The sequence below is a fragment of the Rhinoderma darwinii genome, chromosome 6, assembly GCF_050947455.1.
Source record: "Rhinoderma darwinii isolate aRhiDar2 chromosome 6, aRhiDar2.hap1, whole genome shotgun sequence".
NCBI lineage: Eukaryota > Metazoa > Chordata > Amphibia > Anura > Rhinodermatidae > Rhinoderma > Rhinoderma darwinii.
The window spans coordinates 28,031,269-28,050,335 of record NC_134692.1 but is presented as its reverse complement, the minus strand read 5'-3'; positions in this window follow the sequence as shown (position 1 = coordinate 28,050,335).

The following is a 19,067-nucleotide window of genomic DNA, read 5'->3' as shown; positions in this document are numbered from 1 at the left end:
ATGTAGCTGTCAATTTTAAGTTAATTTGGATGGACAGCAATAAAATGCAAACCTCACTTCAAATTAGTATTTTCACTGTGGATTTCTAATGGAAAGTAATTGCTGACAATAGGAAATGACAAATTACTAATTACTTAGTTCAATTAGACTTTTGTTCCTTTGGTCCTTAGCGGCAAGAATACAGCAAATCTTGCACTTTCATAACAATTAATGACACTAAAACTATTTAAACTGCCAACAGATGTAAGTAAGGAGACATGTATTGAAACTTACTTAATTTACATACTATATCAAGTTTATATCAAACTAAATGGTGTTTAATTTTATGCTGCCATTAAAGATGTCTGGTACGCTGCCATTTCTGCAGAACTTTGTAGGACGAAATATCATTGCAATAAAATTATTACTATGGATATTTTCCCCCTGATAATAGAGTAGCCATAAATACATGTGGTAGGCATTAATTTACATATGTTGTAAGCATTTTTTATCCTAATGAAAGATTAATGCTTTAGATTTATTTAAGAGAGATAGATAGATAGATAGATAGATAGATAGATAGATAGATAGATAGATAGATAGATAGATAGATAGATAGATAGATAGATAGATAGATAGATAGATAGATAGATGATAGATAGATAGATAGATAGATAGATAGATAGATAGATAGATAGATAGATAGATAGATGATAGATAGATAGATAGATAGATAGATAGATGATAGATAGATAGATAGATAGATAGATAGATAGATAGATAGATAGATAGATAGATACATAGATATTCGTCCAATAAGAGACAGCACTCCAATTTGTGATAGGAAAAAACGGCTTTTTATTAGCCCCTCTCATTGGACGAATATTGAGGATCTTGGAGCAGTGATCGGGCTCCTGGGACGTGCACCCACCTATATTCTTGACTGGTGCTGCTGGATGGTGGACATAGATAGATAGATAGATAGATAGATAGATAGATAGATAGATAGATAGATAGATAGATAGATAGATAGATAGATAGATAGATAGATAGATAGATAGATAGATAGATAGATATGAGATAGATAGATAGATAGATAGATAGATAGATAGATAGATAGATAGATAGATAGATATTAGATAGATAGATAGATAGATAGATAGATAGATAGATAGATAGATAGATAGATAGATAGATAGATAGATAGATAGATAGATAGATAGATAGATAGATAGATATGAGATGAGTTATCTGTGGTTTTCCATAGAATTCAAGGTACATATGTATATGTGTGGCTACTACTCTGGAGAACATGATAACCTTTTTTCCCCAGAGGCATTTATTTCAGTTCCTGGGCCCTGATGCTAAATCTGTAACAGTAATACTGTGATATCACAATACAGACATAATAACCACAGTGATGTCACAGTACAGGGATAATAAACACTGTTACACTGGCCTATGTGAAGCAACCATACAAGAATTACAGTGACAGTGATGTCACTGTGTAGGGATGATGCACACAGTGATTATAGTTACAGTGTATCTGTATAAATTAAAAATACACAAAGTGCTATCACAAAACGAGAATAACAAACACTGTGATGTCATAGAACTTGGATAATAGACACTGTAGAGGAAAGGTGTTATGTTCTGACTTTATTAATACTTAAGCCTTGACAGTTGGGATAACAATAGTATATATTCTTTTGTACTGGTCATCAAGATTGAGAATGCACAAAAAACAAAAATTTTAATATCATGAGAAAGAATATTGTAACTGACAGTCCAGCAACAGCGCCCTCTAGTGACTGTGGACAATAATTCAATACATCAATCAATACATAACAAAACGGTTATTGCATACAACGATGTCACAATATGTAAATAATATGCACAGTGATGTCACAACACAGTGGTAATGACATAAAGATTATGATCATAGTAGTCTCAGTCTCAGCTAAGGTCAAAGGACCCTAGTGATGTCACAGCACATAGATAATACACCGGTATTCCATTATGTGACAAAATGCCAAGGTGCGACTACGACTGCTATACCCCCCCTGAAATTATGCCCTTGCCTTTTCTCTGTATTGATACTTTTAGTTGGACTCTCTGATTAATCATGTATTTGTAGTTTAGTTATATTTCATACATGTGTATTATGGGAAAACCCCTTTAGTGCTGGTGGTGCCAACACCAAAAAAAAAAGAACAATAGATCTTGATTCTAAAAAAACATTTTCATCTGGGTTCTAAAAATGATATATTATAGTACACAGCTCCTTGCATGCACTCTGTACTATGCTGCACAATACACAAATAAACAAGGGGCTCCAGGAACCGCAAGGAAAGCCCCTGGGTGCTGTATTTGTTCAGGTAGTCAGAGAATTATTTTTGTTCTTGCCTTCCCACAATCCAACAGTCATTATTTTTTCATTTTTACGTTGACCTAGCCGTATGAGGTCTTGTATTTTGTGAGAAGAGTGACAGCTTTTTTTAGGTGCATTTTGTATATAAGTAAACATTTAATTTATATAAACTTTTTATGGGGGAAATACAGAAGTAAAAAGCTATATTGTTGTTTTTGTTTTTTTTTTACTACATTTGCTGATTACCATAAATAATGTGATAATGTTTTTTTATAATGGTATAATGTTAAATGTTTTTTATTTAATAAAGCGTATGCATTTATTGCAGCATTTGGCAGCACTATTTTCGGTAGAAACGGAAACTTTACTGAAAACAAATAAAAAATTTTTAGTCCTATTAGGGAACTTTATGCCTGTAAATAATATCTAGGCCACTTAGGCAGAGAAAATTATCTTGTTGGTAGCAGTTCAGCCTGTGGTTCACAGAACGTGAAACATAACAATGTCCTGTGTATCAGAATCCACACAGGAGGTAAATGCAGGGCATACAGCCGGATGCTGACACTGGCCCTGCCCCTGAGGGTCGCCAGTTGCCGACCACTGCTGAAGAACAATAGTATATAGGTTTCTATCCAAACTTATCATACCTTGGCTAACTCTACAGCACTATATTGGTGGTAAATTTGAAGAAGATTTTGATTGTGTGAAAATACAAATACTTGTGTATTATGTAACAGTGTCAATGACTGAAGCCTCCCGTTCTATGAGGAGAAAATTGCCACAACAAAGCATGTGTTTGCTAACTTTGCACTTTTGACACCTATAATACCATTTCATATTGTGCTGAAATCTTGTTAATCAATATCCTTCACGTTCCAATTTCGAAGAAGTTTAGATAGTGCTAGGAACTACAGTATATCCTTCAAACTCATTGCCCTACTGAAGACGTCTTGTTTTTTTTTTTTTAGCAAATAATATTCTCTTGGAGAAAAACAAAGCACAAGGAGCTTATGTTGTTTGCTTTAAAATTACTTTTTAGACACAAATACTGATACAATTTTCTTGAAAGAAAAAAACAAACAAACTGTATTGTGTTAAGTAGTTGTAGTTTTTGAAGAATAACTCTATTTATCTAGCTATCTTTCTCTCTGTTTATGTCATTCTTACGTTTGCCCATTTTTCCTGCTTCCAATAGATTAACTTCAAGAACTGACTGTTCACTTTCTGCCTAATATATCCATCACTTGACAGGCACCATTGTAACCAGATCATCAATGTTATTCACTTCACCTGTCACTGGTTTTAATATTATGGCTGAATGGGCAGAAGTTAAATAACGTCCATAAGAAGGAGGTAGTTGATAGACCTTGTTTAACATAGGGGTGCAATGTGCCAATGAGACGCTTTTCATAATCTCAAATAGTCAAAGTATACACCTAGTCCTTCAGAAAGGGGGAGGACCCCAAAATGTCACATCAGGCGTAATCAAACGCCAACTGATCCTCCATGTCGGTCTCTGCAGAAGTCCTTCAGATTCTAATCCGGACTAAGTGATGCCTTACCAGCTTGCCTGAAACAAAGGACTTCAAGATATGGGGTGATACCTTTTCACATTTTCACACTATTTTATAGTGTCTTGTATATCCCAATATTCATACAAAGATTATACCTTTTCTACTTTAAAAGTTGTCGTCTCTCATTTATATATGTGCCTGAAATTGTATACTTTGAGAACTTAAATACCACCAGGGCCAACTCCAGGTTTATGTGGGCCCTTGGGCGACACAGGCTTAGTGGGCCCCTTTGTGTGGGAACTCACGACGGCAGTAAAATGGCAGATAACATCACTTTGTGCCCCCATATAGAAGTTAGGCCCCCAGTTTGTACCCCCATAGATTTAGTGTCCACTGTAGATAGTGCCCCCTCCCTGGGATTGCCACACAGCCCCCCTCCCTTGGAGTGCCACAGAAGCCCCCCCCTTCCAGTTAGTGCCACACAGCTCCTCCTCCCAGGTAGTGCCACACAGCCCCCCTCCCTGGTAGTGCCACACAGCCCCCACCCAGTTAGTGCCACACAGCCCCCCTCCCTGGTAGTGCCACACAGCTCCATTCCCTGCTAGTGCCAAACAGCCCCACTTCCTGGTAGTGCCACACAGCACCCCTCCCTGGTAGTGGCACACAGCACACTTCCATGTTAGTGCCACACAACCCCTCTCCCTGGTATTGAAACACAGCCCACCTTCCTGGTAGTGCCATACAGCCTTCCTCCCAGTAGGTAGCACCTTTGGGGCTCCCTCTATAAGTGAAATCCCGAACCAGAGCATTGCAGACGCTCTGGCCGGGGATTCCGCTTAAGGAGAAGCCCCTGACGTCACTGTCCATATATGGACAGTGACGTCAGGGGCAAACCTAGAGCCGTAGTCCCGGGCAGAGCGCTACTAGCACTCTGCCTGGGACTCCTGCTATGCTCTTGACATCACTGTCCATATATGGATAGTGATGTCTGGAGCAGAGCTGAATTCTCAGGCAGAGCGCTAGTAAAGACTCTGCTCCAAGTACTCCGGCTCTGGGGAAGTCCCTCACATCACTGTCCATATATGCATAGTGATGTCAGGAGTAATCCCAGAGCCAAAGTCCCAGGCAGAGCGCTACTAGCACTCTGCCTGGGACAATGGGTGCTGACGCCGGCCCTGAATAACACAATTCTGGCTGCCTGTAGCCACCACTAGAGGGAGCTTAATGCATACTGTTATACATTCACCTCAATAATAAAATAGTATGTAGTAAGCTCATAAGTAGAGCTGAGCAAAACGATTCGGCAAAAATCGTATTTGGTCCGAATTTCCAAAAAGTTTCTTGTTCACCGAAATCTGAATCTTTTGGTGTTCGTGGAGCACAACTTGTCAAAATGGCAGCCACATTTTTCAAATTGTAAAAAATACAAGAGGGGCAAATAGGAGATTAAAAAAAATACCATACTTATCACCTTCTCTGGTCTCCAATAGCAACGCGTCCCAAATGGCCTCCTGAGATAACGTATTGTCCCATGTGATCGCTGCAGCTAATATATATAAGACAACCTCTCAGGAGGGCAGCAGGTGAGATGAGGTAGTTTTGTCACATGTGACTGCAGACAACCCTGAAATTAGTTTTAGTCCAAATAAATGTGCCACGAATCACAAGTCTCCTGATTGCCTTGTTTGACTCGCTGATGTCTTCGAGGACTGTATCTAATTTGTATATAAACCTAGACGACATCAGAGAGTCTGACAGGGCAATCGAGGGACTTGCGCTTCGCGGCAAATTTATTTCCGACCAAAACGATTTTCCGGGATGATTCTATGGAATGCGCCTGAAATGAATTTCAGGAAATTTACTCATCACTACTCATAATATCTCTGCAGTGTTGGCTGCATACGGCCAGATTTTATAGCCTGCGTTACATTTATCAACGTCACATGTGGCCATCACAGATATTGGCTAATGGCCAGATATTGGACCCAGTGGGCTACTGATGGGCTTGGCATTACATCACAGTGCAGAATCTAAGGGATTATCCATTCTTCACCTTAAAAGCCACTTATGGAGGTATCTGCAGGTTGATTGCAAGAAGTAGTCTCCGTTAGCACCGGCTGATTTGCAAGCAGATTGTAAATTCAAAGAGCACGGGGAAGATATACTGTGCTGTTTTCTGTATGTAAATTTTCCTTTGAGCTATATTGACTTAACACATCTATAAGAAGATTAATAGCTTATTGATTTTGTAATGTCATTCTTTGACAAAGAAATTACAATGGTAGCATGACATAGTCCATGCTAATTCCAGCAAGATCTTTAAATTTCAATATATATATATATATATATATATATATATATATATATATATAAACACTGAAATTCAAATAAATATATTTTTAATTGAACAATGGACAATAAACGACTTCCAGCTGACAGAAGACGATATTTCATTGTTATCATGTACAGTACTAGCTTACCTGTGGGGAAAAGTCGTGTTTCAGCATATAAGTGTATTCAAAATATGACTGGAGCAAAATAGATTCAGCTTTGAACCACATTATGCTTGTCCTTGATAAATAACTATCTCAGCACATAATTCTGAGTCTGAGAAAGCAACGCTACTGTGACATAAAGCATTGGCATCTGCAGTATACCACCAGCTGCAATTTTATAAAATTTAGATTATGTTCTCAAAATCTCCTAAAATACCCATTACATAGAAATGTGAAATGTCATTTTATGTCTGTCCCTCTTGTTCTATACTTTTATATGTATATATATATATATATATATATATATATATATATATATATAGTACTCCTACATTTATCACTGCCTTAAAGACCTAAAATTAAAATCAGACAGACTGGATCTGGTATAAGTAATTAGAACGTTGTTAGAGAGGCTCTTGGTGGAACCTGTCTTAGATCAATAGAGCTCTCAAGCTACTTGCACACGTTGCGTATTATGCAGCGGGTAATACACACAAAAAACGCAGCAATACGCAGGAAATTCACAGGTAAAAACTGCACCTGATCGCTGGTTTATTGATGCGCTTTACGGTGCAGTTTTTACGTTTTGGTGCATAGTTTGCAGTGTTTCCATGCTGCGTGTTTTGGTGCGATTTTCCTCTGCACTAGGCAGATAGAATTCGCAAGCGGAAAAGCAAGATAAATTGACATGCTGCATATTTTAAAATCTGCACTGCAGGCCAATTTACGTGCGGGAAAATACTACAGAGTGTGCACTAGATTTCCTGGAATCTCATGCTATGCTGGGCTATCTGTGGAGCACTATATACAGCGGTGGACTATATGTGGAGCACTATATACAGGGGTGGACTATATGTGGAGCACTATATACAGGGGTGGGCTATATCTACAGAGGGCTATATACAGGGGTGGGCTATCTGTGGAGCACTATAGGCGGAGCTATTTGTGGGACACTATATATACAGAGGTGGGCTATATGGGGGCACTATCTATGGGGGGCACTATCTACTGGGGGCTCTATGGCAGGCAATATCTACAGGGGGCACAGTGTGTGTGTGTGTGTGTGTGTGTGTGTGTGTGGGACACGGTGTATGCTGCTATTCAAATTAGAGGTGCAGTGTATGGTGCTATTATATTTAGGGGCGTAGTGAGTGGTATAATGAGAACTTTATCTTTATTTATAGGTGTAGAAATGTTGGAAAAGTGAGAAGTTGAAGACATCTGAGCGGCAAACTGCAGAAATGGGCTGTGACCGGGAGAAGTCATCATAGAGGTCTGGATCGGATGGAGAAAAAGAACTAGAATCTGAGACGTCACCGGTGAGTCACCTAATGTAAATGTTCATTCTGCCTCTAATCAGCACTGTAGTCACTGTATGATCTGCAGCGAGATGCTAATGATATGATTTATTTTTTGTGAAACAGCAACTCCCAGCATATCCTTATCATTGTTCGGGCCATGCTGGGAGCTGTAGTTTTACGCCGTACACACCTATACGGCAGGGGTTGCACTAAATTGAGCTGTATTTGTGCTCGTGTTGTATTTACACAGCGAGGGGGAAGGGGATGTCGGGTAAGAGGTGGGGGGTGTGCCAAATTGAATCTTTGCCCCGGGTGCTGGAGAACCTAGCTACGCCTCTGCAGAGACCTACAGATATCTCTCACCACCAATGATGTCAACATGCACAAGTCTACCATTAGAAAGAGGCTGCAGAAATTGGATCTACATGGGAGGTGACAGGAGGGAACCTTTAGGGTATGTTCACACGCAGTAGCAAAATACGTCTGAAATTACGGAGCTGTTTTCGCCTGAAAACTGCTCCCGATTCTCAGAAGTTTTTTAACAACTCGTGTTTTTCGCTGCGTATTTTACGGACGTTATTGGAGCTGTTTTTCAATGGAGTCAATAAAAACGGCTCCAAAAACAGCCCAAGAAGTGACATGCACTTCTTTGACGCGGGCGTCTTTTTACGCGCCGTCTTTTGACAGCGACGCGTAAAATTACACCTTGTGGGAACAGAACATCGTAAAAACCCATTGAAAGCAATGGGCAGATGTTTGTAGGCCTAATGGAGCCGTCTTTTCAGGCGTAATTAGAGGCGTAAAACACCCTAATTACGTATGAAAACAGTGCGTGTGAACATACCCTCACTGTCCATCAAAAACATCAGAGAATAACTTAGGTTTGACCATGAACGTCTAGGCAAATACCAGAACTTGTGAAACAATGTGCTCTGAACAGATGATACAAAGATTTTAGATAGAGTTATTTAGCCAAAGTACCAGAAGACATGTTAACTGAAAACCAAATACATAATTTCACCGGAAGGACCTGATACCAACTGTAAAGCATGTTGTTGGGAATGTTTGGGTTTGGGGCTGATTTGCTGTAGGATGGTCTAGGCAGCTCACTATCATATAATCCACTGGGAATTCTATATTGTACCAGAGGGTGCTTGAGGATAAAGTGAGACCGTCTATCAGATGATTTAAAAGGGTTCTCCGGGACTTTTGCTTTGATGACCTATCCTTAGAATAGGTCATCAACATCAGATTGGTGTTGGTCTGACTCCTGACAACCCCACCAATCAGCAGTCTGAAGAGGCCGCGGAGATGAACGCTGCAGCCTCTATAGTTTACCAGACACAGCGCCGTACACTTCCGTAGTGGCTTTGCCTTGGATTGCAGTTCCGGTCCCATTCAAGTAAATGGGACCTGGCTGCAGAGAACTGCAATCCCCGGCACAGCCACTACGGAAGTGTATGGCGCTGTGCCTGGCAAACTATAACGAGGCCGCGGAATTCTTCTCCGTGGCCCCTTCAGGCTGCTGATCGTGGCGGTGCTGCAGCATTTGTCTCTGAGGCTCCTTCAGATAGCTGATCGGTGGGGGTCCCGAGAGTCGGACCCTCACCGGTCTGATATTGATGACCTATCCTGAAGAAAGGCCATCAATATAAAAATCCCAGAGAATCCCTTTAACCTCAGATCAAGTGTATGCAGGTCCTGCTCTGAAATGCTTTGACTGTTATATTAATTTTTAATAAAAGTAAAAATAATTATTGAGAAGCCTTCCATTGCACATTCAAATTCTTCCTTTCAATGAAGCAGCACATTGGGTAAACTTACATTTCTACACATTCTAAAGATATCCTTAGTATAGGACATTAATGATGGATCAATGCGGGGTCCGACTTAGATTTGCTCAACTAAGATTTTATTAGTATTGGTGTTAGATTGTGTGTCAGAGGCACACAGGAGCCACTGTCAGCCGAGCCGTCAGATTAGCTGACTGACGGATTTAATTTATAGCGGCGTTATGCAGCTTCCACATATAGTGCATGTATAGAAGCTGCAACGCTAAAACTAAATAAAAAATTTAAATAAAAGTAAAATATTTAAAATGCTTAAAGACATACATTACATAAAAAAAGGCTTCAAAGGTTTACATTGACTTTAATTTAATTTGAGGTCTTTATTTTCACTGTCAACCTTCTGCAGTTTAACAATACGTGAAAGCAATTGAAGAAATGCATATCTAACAGACAAATTTGTTATCTCAATAATCATTAAAAACAATAATAGTTTTATTAGTCAATGTAGTCTAAAATATAATGAATATATAAATGTCACGATTTATGTCCATAGAATACTATAAAGCAAATTGTTTTTAACTTCTACATTTATTTCAGAAGAAAACAATTACAGTACATAATAAATTAGGTGTTAATTGAATACTGTTTATGTTGTATATTATGTATGTGCCTAAACAGTAACTATGGGATACGAATCATATGACATTAAATCATTGTGTCAAGGTCCATAAGAGTCACATTCTGAATTGCTATTGTGTTGCTATACTTAAATTTGTATGCATTTTTTTTCCCCTGAAATTATACGATCTTGGCAAGCTTCCCATTGGTGCTCATAGCAACACAAATATTTTATAAATTGGCCCCAATGTGTTTTATAGAGAGCAAACCTCTTGCCTGACTGACATTGCTTCAGACAGCTCTCCACAATTACAATTGCATCAAAACATCGACTTGAATTATTGACATTGACATATGAGTCAACATGTACCATCACCAAGTATTATTGGCATGTATTTTTTTTTGACAGCACTAGCCTATACCATGCTTGCCCTAAACAAAGGCCTCATTCATAGCTGATCTTCCAATGCCACAGAGCAGCAGGCCTCATAAGTATATGCATGAGGCTTGTATGTGTTATAGTGAGTATACTAGATTAGTAAATAACGGATTATTTCTATTATTATTATTATTATTATTATTATATATTGTTTGTCAAGTCCCTATTCTTCACGGCCAATAGTTTATTTATTGAATTGAATGCATTATTTTTCTATGGAAATGACACTATACAGTAGTGTCATTATATATTACAATGCAGGATATGAAAATATATACAAATATAAATGTTAAATACATTACATATATATTCATCTGTCAGAAAATGGATAGGGAAAACATAATAACAGGCTAACTAGTAGTAACGAGTTGTTGGTCAACATAAATAATGGAGATAGCTAAGTGGTTAAGTGGTCATTTCTCTGAATGTTTGTGTATATATATATATATATATATATATATATATATATATATATATATATATATATATTTATAGGTAGACAAAATGATCCAGCAGCACCGGTATAGTTTGGGTGCATGCCAACGGGAGCAGACCAAGATCCCAATTGTGTATAGTACAAAAATTAGGCAGCACTCCGTACAAATATAGGTGAAAAAGAGGGTACTTTATTGTCCCATAAACAGCAACGTTTCAGCTCCTTCCACTGGAGCCTTTCTCAAGCAACTAACATGTGAGTGATACAGTGTATAAATCCAAGTGTCAATTAACAATCAATAAAATATCAATAAGGTCAGAGCACATAAAAATACATTAATAAAATACATTTTTTCAGAGCAACACACATCATTGCAAAAAAGTGTAAACAAAATATGTATATTTAAGATGGATACTTAAAAGTACAGTATCTAAAAGCAGCAATCTCTTTAAAGTATCCAATGTAAGTAAGTGGGAACATCTGTGAAAGTGCATATGTGCTTAATATAAATAATTAAAAACGGAGATCACCTTATCGAGCCTCCTCATCACGGCGCCGCCATTAAGGAAACCAGAAAGCGCAACTGCGCATGCGTGAAGAATTAAGAAGTGTCTAGGGCATCAGAGATATCATAATGACGGCCGCGCTTGCGCCCTTACATCCATGATGCAGACGCGGCCATCTTTCATATGGGAACAGCAGGGAGATCGTGTTGAATGTGATATAAAAGCATTAATATATCCATTACTACCATAAATTGATCCCTTAAAGTGCAAGTGCAGTGTACATATGCTGGCCATTTTTGCATTCATAAAGCGACTGTCCAATCCTTTGACTGAGCAGTCATTATGAACCCCCCCATAGGATTAACAATAGAAATAATAATTTTCACCTAGTCTCTGATGCCATTCTACTCCTCCTCTGGTCCACTGCTTCACAATAGAGTGGATGGGCAGGCACTGGTGAGTGACATCATTAGCTGTATCCACCCGCTCTATTCATTTAGACTGGGCTGAATCTACTATATTACAGACAAAACTGTTGCTTCCCCACATACCATTTCCCTACTAGTATCAGGATTGCGGTAGGGGCTAGCCGCCAGCGCAATCCTGGTTATAAAAGGATAGCAATGCTTAATATAGCTATTGCCTAAAGTAACACAGTTGGGCAATTTTGTAACTATAGTTGACTTGGTATTAGGAGAGGGTTTAGGATGGTTACTGCCCCACAGAGGAAATTGCAGAACAGGAGCTTCAGACGACACAGGTATGAGATGCTGAATAGAACTTTACTCCAACAAAGGCACAATCTTCATAGTTACAATATTTGGTACATAAGTTTGACAGTTTCACTAATAAATAGACTCTATACTTATCAGTTTCTGATATTTCTGATATAACTGGTGAGAAAGGGACATCGTGTTGGTTGTGGTGCAGGGGATCTTTGATCTCATATGAAGTGCTGCGCTAGCGATACGCTAGCTATACAAAGTATTTTTGGTGGATCAGTTACTTGATAACTTGTGCCCTACCTGGCTATCCAATCTGGCAGCTCGCGTCCTGCCCCGTTATACAATCTGGCGTCTCTCGCCAAGCCGGGCTATCCAATCTGGCAGCTCACGTCCTGCCCCGTTATACAATCTGGCGGCTCTCGCCCTGACCAGCTATACAATTTGGCAGCTGTCGTCCTGCCTGGCTATCCAACAGCGGCTCATGCCCCGCTCTACAAATTCACCAACTCTGTACTGACTCCTTTCTCCCTCTCCTGCTTATCCCACACGCATCACTATCTCTGTAAAGGGGCCACACACCACAACTGACCTCTGACACTAATGTGCCTTCAGAGAGTCCCGTTTGTACAAAATATATAGTGCTCTATGGAAGAGAACATGTTCTCCTAGTACAACTGACCTCTGATGCTAATGTGCATTCAGAGAGTCCCGTTTGTACAAAATATATAGTGCTCTATGGAAAAGAACATGTTCTCCTACTACAAATACAGTTGCATTGCATAACATAACATTAGGTGCTTAACATATATACATAAGTGGGCTCAGGGCAGACCCTATATATGGGTGACCACCAGAGTCACCAACTTTCTTCTTTGTTTTTTTCCGGACAACTTAGTCAAAAATCACAGACAGACAAATTTGTTATGCACAAAATAAAAAAAAACAAAAATGAATCATAAATACTACAAGTAATATATGTCTATAGCTCAGATATTGAGACTCTATTCACATCTGCGTCACAGGTTTTATTAGTAGCCTCCATTGCAGATTCCATAGAAAATGGCAAACAAAATAGCAAGCTGTGCTATTTTTTTATGGTAAAATACTGGTCACCATGACAGAAACCCCATGAACCCCATTAAAACGAAGGTTCCGGTGACGGATCCGGTTATCTCTATTTCTCTCAAACACAGATGTGACCAGAGCCTAATATAAGCACATAGCACATTATTAACATTTCCTGATGAGTATTACAAACACAATAACCTGTACACGCAATCTCTGCTTAAATAAGGAAAAGATGGGCACATCTATTATGGGCACCTGAAACATCCGGTAATCAACTGTTATTGCTGGTGGGGGAATGTTGTGGATGGCCACACATTTCTCCTGCATTGGACGTGGTATTGCATTGCCGCCATTCAAATAAATAAAGGGTCCTGCTGCATCCTTAAGGGTGGGATAAGCCGTTTGCTTGGGGTTCCCAAGCAGAGGATCCCCTCTATTTTGTCCATAGGGCATATAAACAGAGGTTGTCCTAATTTCAAACTTAAAATGCATCTAAATCTAACAATTAACCACAAACATTTTACTACAATCACAATTTGGTGACTGTAGACACCCTATTATGCGAAAGATAAAGCTTCTTATTTACACCTCTCATGAGACATTTCTTGCAATGCCTCTATAAGACTTTGAAGCAAGTTCTGTTACTTGAATATCCATATTATTTCTTACAATTCCTTACTACTTTTTAAATCAACATGAAGGATCATTTATATCTGCTTTTGAAAGGTTTGTATAAGAATATGTTTTTCCAAGAACGGTGCCACTCTTGTCCATGGACCGTGTTTGGTATATGAACTCAGCCCCATTCACTCAAGGAGAACCATTGGTCAGAAACATGTGAAAATGTTCTTTTATTTAGTTTTGTTTTACTTTTTTACTTTTTAACAGTATAGACCTTTATTTGCAATTGAGGTGACCTTGACTCCAATAGGTCATCCTTATTGATATTAAAAATAGATCTGTTCCAAATTGATAAAAAAGACTGTAGTAAAAACTGGTTTGTCAGATACTATTCATTCCAATTTGGATTTGCGTTATTGATTTCCCAAAAATTTTTCAGTGGGAGAAGGGGGTTAAAAAAAGCTATTGGGAACATGTGGTGGTATCTACAATGGCGGGTGCCAAACTGCTGGCTCTAAGCTTTTGATTCTGAGCAATTCTGCAGATTAGTATAGCATGCATGTAGTCTGTATAGCAGGATACCTATAGAAGTAGCAAATTCTAAAAACACTTAAGATGATGCATTTAATATGATTCGTGGAAGTAAGCATCAGCAGGGCCGGCCATAGGATAGATGGCGCTCTGTGCAAAATTATCTTTCAGCGTCCCATCCCCATCATAAAACGAATGCCCCATAAAAAAATTATAATGCCCCCCACAGTATAATGCCCTATATAGTGCCCCACACAGTATAATGCCCCTTTAGTACCCCCATACAGTATAATAATAATATTTAATAATATAATATATTATAATGCATTCAAGGACACAGTATTTTGTCCTCTAATTGTGCCTGCTCAGTATTATGCCCCCTAAGTGCCACACACAGTATATTGCCTCCTGTAGCATCTCTACACAGTGTAATGTCTGCTTAGAGGCCCACACACAGTATAATTCCCCCTTCCCCTGGCTGCCACACACAGCCCCCCCTTTTGTAAATAGAGCCCCCCTATAGATTGTGCCATACAGCCTCCCTGTAGACAGTGCCATAACCCCCACCTCCTCCTTGTAGATCGTGCCATAAGCCCCCACCTCCCTCTTGTAGACAGTGCCCCCCCAAAAAAAAAATGTACTCACCTAGGCTCCGTTGCCACGATGAACAGAGCTGCTCCACGACGGGATCCTTGTGTAGGCCGGCGTGATCCTGTAGCCTTTTACAGAGTTTCCCAACCTTTTCAGACTTGAGGCACCACTGTAAAAATAAAATTTCCTCAGGGCACCCCTACCAAAAATTGTTTTCAGACAGACAGAAAATGGCTAAAAACAAGCACTACACTCGTAGGGTATGTTCACACAGCGTTTCTTGTAAAGCAAAAAAAATCTGCCTGAAAATTCACAAGAATTTTGAGTAGATTTTGAATTGACAGCGTTATTTGACATTTTATTTTTGAGGTTTTTTTTTAAGCCGTTGAAGCTAATGCAAAAGTCGCAGGCAAATAAAGCAGCAAATGGGTGCCGCAGGTATTTTCTGCCTCCTGTTAATTTCAATTGGAGCTCAGAGGTGGAAACCACTTGAAGAATATCAGCCCCCACACACAGTAAAATGACGATCAGCACCCCCCCACTCACAGTAAAATGATCATCAGCCCGCCACTCACAGTAAAATGACCATCAGCCCGTCACTCACAGTAAAATGACCATCAGCCCACCACTCACACTAAAATGCCCATCAGCCCGCTACTCACAGATTCCCCCTGTAGATAGTGCCACACAGCCCCCTTGTAGGTAGTGCCACACAGCCCTCTGTAGGTAGTGCCACAAAGCCCCCTGTAGGTAGTGCCACACAGCCCCCTGGTAGGTAGTGCCACACAGCCCCCTTGTAGGTAGTGCCACACAGCCCTCTGTAGGTAGTGCCACACAGCCCCCTGTAGGTAGTGCCACACAGCCCCCTGGTAGGTAGTGCCACACAGCCCCCTTGTAGGTAGTGCCACACAGCCCCCTTGTAGATAGCACCCCCCTTCCTGTAGATAGCACCACTGTAGCTCCCTGAAGGAGCAGAATCCCCCTGTGGCTGGGGATTCCACTCCTGGTGCGCTCCGCTTGACCTCTCTGTCCGTATGTGGACAGTGAGATGAGGGGCAACTCCTGAAGCGGAATCCCCGTCCACAGCGTTGCCGACGCTGTGACCGGGGATTGCACTCCAGGGGAATCCCCTGTCGTCTGTGGACAGTGAGGTCACTGGCTTCTCATGGAGTGGAATCCCTGGGCACAGTGTCGGGGATTCCAGTCCAAGAGAAGCCCCTGACGTTTCTGTCCATTTATGGACAGAGACATCAAGCACTCCGTCCAGGAGCGGAATCCCCGGCCACATAGGGATTTCGCTCCTTCAGGAAGCTACAGTGGCACTAGTAGATAGTAGAGTAGGAAGATACCTCCCTGCTCTGTCATAGTGGTGTCGCTACCGATGATGCATCCGCAGAGGCTTCTAGCAGCGCCACTGGCCATGGGGGGACCTGACACGGGCGCCCTCTTGCCCGGTGTCGCCGCTAGCAGCCAAAATGGCTACTACAGCGGTAGCGACGCTACGGAGTAAAGAAGCGCTCGGGTGGAAAAGCGGCTGCTGAGTCACCGGGCCCAGGCGCTTCTGAAACAAGCAGGGGAAGGGAGCCAGCACAGCGCCCCCTTCCACCTGATGGCACAGGACACACACCCCTAAGACTGGCCCTGAGCATCAGGATACTATTGAACAACGTAAAAAAAGAGGTTGTATTCAGTGCGTAGACTAGGCAGACAGGAAAAGCAGCCACAAACAATTGAACAGTGTTTCCGGTCTAGAAAATTCATACAGTCCCTGAAATGTTAGCTGCGGGAGCACTTACCCAGTCTTCCTTCAATTACAAGGAAGTGGCAGATGACAGCTGCTCCTTATGATAATTATATATGATATTAACTGACAGCAGTTCCTTCTAGTTGGCCGCATCAAATACGCCACAAAATCTCATGTTTTGCATGCAGATTTTAATGCAAATTTGCCGCAGACTGCTGTATATTTCACCATTTGCAATACAAAAGGGTGAAATTCGCAGCAATTCTGCTCTGAAATACACATGTAAAATGTGAATTTTTCAGGCCGATTCGCTGCGGCCTACTCTATGGCGTATTTTTGGCAATCCAGCCCTAAATAAACCCTTAACAACGCATGACACAACACTTCACCAAGAAATACACATTAGAAGATTAAATTACAGCTTTTCAGGACATCTGAATCTCTAACCCCAGCCTCCTAAACTATCGTCAGCTTTTCTGCACACTTAAAATGTTACTGGAAAATAACATATAAAGCAGTCCATCAAGTAATTTAATCAACTTAATATTAGAATGAAAACTTAAATAATACAACATTTCGTAGTACTCTCATATATCTTATATTTAGTGTTCTCATTAGAAAGATGTCAGCGTTGTGAAGTTTGAAAAAGAAGTCTAATTTATACATTAGTACAGATGATGTTAATCAGGGTTAAATGCATTAATATTAAAGTTTCTGGAGTTAACTTTGTAACACGCTTCTTGATTTTGCATTAGGGTTTTTATTAAACTATAGGTTAATCCACCCATTACTAGAGATAGCTTTCAATTCTTTTGATCAGACCAATTTTTAAGTTTTTATGTTGGCATATATATAGTATACATCAATAGAGTTTCCATTGAGGTAAATGGATTTGTCATAAGTATGAACTGAACTTTCCAACATCAGAACACGACCATTGAGTTGTGTGGTGATACGTAGAAGCCTGTGCATCTCTCACTTCAAAAGTGATCTGTCAGACATGGCTTCCAGAGGAAATTGCATGTGAGCAGCCACTAACTGTCGACAAAGAAAGTACGGTTTGTCCCTTCCTCTTCAAGGTAAAACACAGGATTTTTAAAGGGGTGTTTCCAATCGCGTTGGTGCTGAGGATAGAGATGGCAAGATGCACCCCCGATTTTACACATAGTATAGAAATGTAAGTAAAACTGGTATCCCTGGGTGAGACGGTGAAGGGGTTAATGGAAGTGGGCTAGGGCAGGAAAAGGTACCTTCAAAGTGGATTGATCAGATATTTATTCTGCCCTGTCTGAGGGCAGCATAAAATAGTGACAGCAAATAAAGCGAAAAAGGGGACCAAAGGGCGCTGCTAATGAAGGCAAGAGGCTATACAAGGTTAAAATTTAATGTAGGTATACGAGGACAGGGCTACGCGTTTCAACGCCGGACCTGGTCTTCATCAGGCCAATCAGGATTTGCCTGATGAAGACGCCGGTCCGGCGTTGAAACGCGTAGCCCTGTCCTCGTATACCTACATTAAATTTTAACCTTGTATAGACTCTTGCCTTCATTAGCAGCGCTCTTTGGTCCCCTTTTTCTCTTTATTTGCATTTACCTGACAACAAACACAGTGTTGTTGTGATTGCGGACCCGGCAGCAGCTTTTTTACATTTATCCCTGTTGTGACACCTGCCAGTGTCTACAACCTAAGGTGAGCACTTTCTAATATTTAGTAGCTCTACCATAATTATCATTTACCTGCACTATGTGGTGCCGTGTCTCTTTTACTCTTTCTTAGCTAAAATAGTGACAGACACTTATTTCAGCAAGTTGTCAATTATTAGTTAAGGTATGTTCACACGCACTGTTTTCAGGCGTAATTCGGGCGTTTAACGCCTCGAATTACGCCTGAAAAAATGGCTCCATTATGCCTACAAACATCTGCCCATTGCTTTCAATGGGTTTTACGATGTTCTGTTCCGACGAGGTGTAATTTTATGGGTCGCTGTCAAAAGACGGCGCGTAAAAAGACGCCCGCGTCAAAGAAATGCATGTCACTTCTTTCAATGTTTTTGTAGCTGTTTTTCATTGACGCTTGCAGTGCTGTAAATCACACACAAACGTTACCGAAGTGTCGGGATTGTGAATAGACATCCCGTCCTGGTTGGACAAGATGTCTATTTACTGTCAAGATGCTTCAGTAACGTTAATGTGTGTAAATGTGACTGCACATAGTGAACAATGCAGGATCACTATGTGCAGAGTAAATAAATGGAGAGAAGTGTATGACGCTGATTGGTCAGCGTCATACACTTCTCTCCACAACGCCCACTTGGTCAAAAGTAAAAATGCCCAGTTG